Below are 7,105 nucleotides of genomic sequence, written 5' to 3'. Positions count from 1 at the left end.
AGCTTCCCAACTTTTTTGTTCTGCTTATACGGATATTTTTTTGTTAACACCAACAATTCAAAACTAGAGAGAGCACTCATATTAAACGACAAATTTCTCTTTTCTACCAACACTGGCTTATCTGCCAAACTTTGTACTGAATTCCAGTGTGGCTGCGAGCCATAGATGCCGGGTAGCAGCTGCCGCCTTTAGGCAGGCCGCGCACTCTGCATCCTTTCCAATCCTCCAGGGGCCTCCAGCTTCATTCATTTACATTCTCAATCTGGCATAAAAAATGAATTTGAGCAGTTTACAATCTCGTCCTTAATGCCACCGTTTAATACTTTTTCCCCCTTCCCAGTGCTCATTAGGGTCCGATGAAATGCCCTGAGTCCAAAGAAGTGCATAATTTTTGTTGCCAGTAGAAAGAAGAATGGATTAATTTGATTAATTTCCTCTGGACGCTTTGAAGTAAAGCATCAAAGTATCACCATTTACCTCTTGAAATGCTCAGATTTGATGCTAGAATAAAGAAAATGTGATTCAACTTTCATTCAAAGGACAATTGCACAGTATTGGAACTTTGTGCTTAAACAAAGACATATCACAGTCCATTTTATTCTTTTCTTAAAAGATATGTATTTAGCATTAATATTATTTACCCCCTGGCATATCTCTGTAAAAATAGTCTCCCTTTAATATGATTTTTAAATGTAGATTTTTAATTAAAATCCATTTGCACTATAAAAGAAGCTTTCATCCAAGGAAAAGAAAATTTGAAACTGTTTTAACATACTCAAATTTGGGCTTTTAGAAAAACTTCCTGAATTTTTGCATTACAATTAGTTTCTATGAAATAGTCTACTCCTGCATTCTGGAAAGAACCTTGCATCTTAGCCCTTTAATTACATGTGCATTATCTAAGCTTATTGACAATAATAAAAATAATAAATTATATTAAATGTATAAAAGTATAATATGCATCATTTATAATATTTAGATTTTCCAGAAAATAATTAGCATTTTGATTCTTTACATAGCAAAAAAATAAAAATGAATTATAGTCAGACAGTCTTAATGACCCTTGGTACCTCTGTCTGTTTTTCTCTGGCTCTCACAAGCACAAAACACAACCACACACACACACACACTATCTTTCTCTTCAAAGTGTGAAAGATAATATTTAAGTGTTGTTTTAGATCAAAACAAAGATAAATTAATGTTACCACATAATTTCCTAGTAAGAGTCTGTAACTTAATCACATATGCTGATGGTTAAAATGGAAAATATTTTCAAATGATACACAAACAACAATTTTCTGAGAAGCTTAATAATAGTGCATGTCCTTTGACGTATTCACCTGTCTTAAAACAGGACAATAGGCCCCAAATGAGGTCATTTATGCCGAGCCCCACCTCGCCCAAATGACACAAATACTTAATTACAGTTTTGTGTCTCCCAGAAATGGAATCTTAACAGCAGACACTCAGGCATTACTTGGTCAGCACTAGGGAGGAAATCCACCCGATAGAATAGACCCCCTCCATGCCCTGCAAGAAAGCGCTCTTATAATAACAAATTCACTTTTTCCTTATATAAATTCCTTGTCCCCACTCCCTTGTGCCTACAAGTGTCTTCCAATTTGAATTGCTCCTCAGAGCTCCTTTCTATTTGCTTGATGGGATGCTGCCCCATTCATGAATCATTGAATAAAGCTAATAAGATCTTTCAGATGTATGCATTTGGGTTTTGTTTTTTAATACTTTATAAACACCATAGTGAAAAATTCTAAAAACAACTTGTATCAACTTTTTTCATAACGCTGTTTACCACGGTCTCACAAAATGAAAACGTGAAAACAATTTCCAAAGTAGGAAATAATACTTTTTCTTATATCACAAAGTATATTATTCTAATGATATTAAAGTGATATATGTGGAATACGTAAAAAAAGAAAAGGCCATCAAATATATATCCTTTAATGTTAAACAACCAAAATATGTCAGAAGTTTCAAAATCCATTATGTGTGTGTGAAATTTGACAAGTTAAATCTAAAATTTACATAAAAACTCAAAGAACTAAACATAGGCAAGACTATCATATTAAACAGAAAACTAGAAGGACTTAACATTACTGGATATAAATACATAATATGGTATTGTCCTCTAAATTATAATTTAGTACAATCTATACAATCTAGAATATAGTATATAGTATTCTCTCTCTTTCCCTTTATATATATACATCTTATAAAATTAATTTTATATGTTTTTGAGAACTTCAGTTATGACTATTTTACCCTATTCTGCTTCCATTTTTTCCAATATTGAGCATATTACCTTTGTAATTAGACGTAAAATTAGAAATAATCCATGTCCCATTGAAATGAATTAGCTGTTCTCCTTAGAGCGAAGGTGGTGCCTAGGCTCCCACCAGAGTCCCCACAATCATGATGATCAGAATTTTTAGAACTGATCTTTTTTGCATTTGCTCACTGCTGGAGTCCCATTCCTGACAGGTCCAGGAGTCTCTGAAGGATGGACGGTGTCAGCGAGGGAGGGATGAGAGGGGTGCGAGATCCTTTCTGGTCACCAGTCAGGCCTCTCTGCACTGTCTGAGACTCAACTTTATTTTATGATTTAGTGTTTAGGGGACTACACAGAAGTGGCATTCTGATAATAAATTCTTTTATCAGTAAAAACTTTCCAGAACATTGATAAGCAAAAGGATGGGACACAGCCCAGAGGTAGCATTAGCATAGTAAAGGCAAAAGTTAGTTCTTTGAGAGTAGGGGTCAGTAGCCTGTTTATTGCTTAATGGGAGGCATTATGAAAAACAGGTCTTTCAGGAATGCAATGCTGTTCCCATAACCACAAAAGAAGAGGTTCCCACAGTAAGTTCCTTCACAAAGTGTAATCGGCATATCAAGGCCAGAATGAGTCTCTCCTAATACCAATCAGCAAGGTGATTGGGTGTTGGTACTCAAGTGGAAACGATTAGGGGGGTGGATATTGGTCACCATCTGATGGTAAGAGTCTGTGAAGTTACCTTAACCTCACAAAGAGTTCTTTCTCAACCTGAATTCAGAAATGGCTCCCAACAGTTCATCTCTGTCTCTGCTATGGCATTACCTCATTATTTACCTTATTTCTGCAATTACTGGAGACATTGCTTACTTGACATCTAAATGAATGAGTTATTCTGTATGTATCACTGCTTCAAAAGAGACAGAATATGGCCATAGAAAGCTTTCTCTATGTGGTCCAAAACATCCAAATGCAAGTGCTACTCATTGCACTTGCATTTCTTTCCTGATATGCAAATTAAAAAAAAAAATGAAGTGTCACGTATGTGGCTAAATATACACAAGATGAACACACATATGTCAATAAACAGACTATTTTCAGCATTCTAGAAATTTCCTCCTGCCTTCATCTAAGTATCACAGTTCCTTACTCTAAAACTATTCTCTGTGTTGGCTTCTAGATGAGCTTACCCACTTTTTGATCTTATTCAAAAGGAATTGTACCTTATGTGTTTGTTTCTCTTTACCTTATTTGTTCTCTGTAGCTTATTATCTTTTTGAGTCTCATCAAGTTGCTGCATAGATACAATTTATTCTTTTTTATTGATATATATTATTCTATTATATTGTGTGAATGAATATACTGTAGTGTCTATCAACTCTACTTTGGATGGGAATTTGGGATGATTTTATATATTTCAGCAAAGAACACTTATATCTGTGTCTTGAGTCATATATCTGATGTATGTGAATTTAGAAGTGAAATAACTGAATCATAGGAAATGCACATGCTCAGTGGCAAAAAAATTTTCAAAGTACTTATCTCAGAGATCCAATTTTATCCAAGAGAGCACTCTATTCAATACTTAATGTTATTAACTAGGTCTGTGTTTAATAGTATCTCACTATGATTTTATTTTCCATTTCCTGAAGACACATGATATTTAACTTATTTGCATGTTTGTACTGACATTTTGGATATCCTCTTTGTGAAATACCTGAGCAAGTGTTCTTTTGGTTTATACAGTCATACCTCAGATATACTGCAAGTTCTGTTCAAGACGTCCTCAAAGTAAATACAGCAATAAAGCAAGCAATAATTTTTAGTTTTCCAGCGCATATAAAAGAAAACCTTACATAATACTGTAGTATTTTGTGTGCAATAGCATTATGCCTTTAAAAATTGTGCATACCTCATCAAAAATACTTTATTGCTCAAAAATGCTAACCATCAGCTGAGCTTTCAGTGAGTCTTAATCACTAATCACAGATCACCATAACAAATCTAATACAATGAGAGACACCTGAATAGCTCAAGCTCTTAAGCCTCAGACTCTTGATTTCCACTCAGGTCATGATTTCAGGGTTCTCTTTCTCCCTCTTTCTCTGCTACTCCCCTGCTCTCACTCTCTCTCTTCCCCCTCCCCCACAAAAGTAAATAAATAATTTTTAACATAAATTATAATACAATGAAAGTTTAAAATATTGTAAGAATTATCAAAATGTGACATAGAGACAGAAAGTGAGCAACCATTGTTGGAAAATGGCATCAGTAGTCTTGCTCAACACAGGATTCTGACAAATTTTAATTAATCAAAAGTTCAGTATCTGTGAAGCACAGTAAAATGAAGTAAATAAAATAAGGCCATCTGTATGTACATATACATATGTACCCTCATACGCAAACACACACTCATATAAAACTTCTGGATGTATGGTCATCATGAGTTATATATATTATAAATATCTAAATATCTTCTTTCAGTCATTGTCTTGCTGTTAACTCTCAGTGCTATATTTTGAATGACAAAATTTCTCAATTTGAATATACTCTAATTTACTGATATTTAAAATTTTTACTAATTCTTTACATGTCCTGTGTAATAAAATATTGCCTGTGAGTACCTGGGTGATTCCCTTGGTTAAGCATCCAACTTTTGACTTCAGTTCAGGTCATGATCTCGTGGTTTGTGAATTCGGGTCCCACTTGGGGCTCAGTGGTAAAAGCATGGAGTCTGCTTAGGATTCTCTCTCTCTACTGCTCCCCAACATGAGCTCTCTCTCCTTCTATCTCTTTCTCAAAATAAATAAAAAAACTTAAAACAAAATAAAACATTGCCTGATCTAGGATCATGAAATCATTTTCCAGGATTATCTTAAAAAAGCTTCAATATTTTACCTCTTACATTAAGATACACAGCTCACCCAGAATATAATTTTATATATGCTGTGAGATTGGGATATAGGGTTGTTTTTTTTTTTTTTTTTTTGTATAGATGTGTGATTTGCCCAACCACATTGATTTTAAATATCTTTCTTTCCTCTTTGTTTTGCTGTGTTACGTTTAAACATGATGTAATTGATTCCTTAAAAGTACGTTTTCTACTTCATTAATTTTGACTCTTTGTTGGTATCTCCCTTTTACTGTCTTTGTAATCTGTTGATATTTTCATGACTTTTTGAGGCTAATATATGGGCCACAAATGTTTCAGCGTCACTGTGTTTGAGACCGTTCATTCTCTCCAATGTCTTTATAATAACATACAAACTTTCAAATTACTACATTGGTGTATGAAGTCTTGGATGGCTAATTTTTGTAAGCATTCCTACTTTGCCAGCTGTCTAGGAGTTAAGGTTTGTTAGTAGAGGGCCCTGGAGCGACACTGCAGGAGGAACATACTCCTTGGTTCCCCTCTGCCTTCCTTCCTTCTTGTAACTGAGCTGCCCAGCCTGTGTTCAGCACACAAAAGCTGGAGTGAGGTTCAGTGCATCCTGCAGGGGGGTTCCCAGCACGTTCTGCGGGACCCCAGTTAAGCAGCATTTCACTGGGTGCTTCAAACAGCTTCTCAGCAAGTTCAACGCCACCTACCCCAAATATAGCTTCCCATTAGTTTCGTCTACAAGCAAGGGGGCAGTCCGCTGCTTGCCAGCATCCTCCTGGGGAGCCTCAGTGAATGTGCCCACTCTCTTAGCCATAGCCAATCCCTCTCCACTGAGGTCCGAGCCCCAGCATGGGGAGGAGGGTTGAGGCAGGGAAACAAATTCTGTATGTATCAGCCCTGGCTGTTCTCTAGATTTGGTAGTTCTGCCCTCCTTACTCCATGGATGGTTTTAGGTATTAAATCATTTGGGAAATTGTCCCCATTCCACTTACAGCATGGTTTATCTCCTGTCTGGTCCATGAAAGAAAAATCGGCATTATTTAGGCTACGCAGATTGAAAGAATCCAACGACAATAATATAAAGTCAATATTTAGGTCAAATGTAAGACATGCTGCAACTTAAAACTACTGTTTGTAATAAAACCTTCATTTGAAAATAAAAAAAAGAGAAATGTGTAACTATAGACCTAATGGCTATCTTTTGAATAGGTACCCTATACTTGAGAGATCAATCCTGTATGGAAAAAAAAAATCTGAACTTTATAAGAATGGAATTAACAGAAGCAAAAATAAAACAATGCAGAGTTAGAAGAAAATGGTTGAAAGGTGAGCTTCAGTTCTGGGCACTGTGGATCACCAACATGCTTCCTGTTCCGGCAGTGAGACCACGTGTGTATATGCATTTTTTTGACAACCCACAGCTTCCAAGATCATCCCTATGTGTCCCTCACCAGGAAGTGCCACCCTCCTGGCCACCACCCATCTTAAGGTCTACTGAACAACCAATCCCACCATTCTGGATGGGGGCCAAAATCACCTCTCCATACATGAAATTTTAACATACAAATTAATCATTTTAATCCAGAAGCCATGCTAAGAAATCTGTCAAATGATGGAATTTATTGGGGCATCTGGGTGGCTCATTCAGTTAGGCATCTGACTCTTGGTTTTGGTCATGGTCTCAGGTCATGAGCTCATGGTTCTGGAGACTGGGCTCTCTCTCTTTCTCTCCCATTCTCAAAAGTTATTAAAAAGATGGAATTTATGGTTGTAGATATGTCTGAGTTTATTAATTCCCAAACTAATCAAAATAGAGGAAGACAAGTGAATTCTCAGACAATTTTACTTGTAATTCAAATTTTCAAAATGTATGTGTATGTCCTCCTCAGTCAGTCAAATAAACAAACTGAATTTTCCTGTTTCACTGATGAAATATT

Source organism: Hyaena hyaena, unplaced genomic scaffold (genome assembly GCF_003009895.1).
Source record: "Hyaena hyaena isolate Hyena2069 unplaced genomic scaffold, ASM300989v1 scaffold_1585, whole genome shotgun sequence".
NCBI classification, from domain to species: Eukaryota; Metazoa; Chordata; class Mammalia; order Carnivora; family Hyaenidae; genus Hyaena; species Hyaena hyaena.
Note: the sequence above shows the minus strand (reverse complement) of the source record.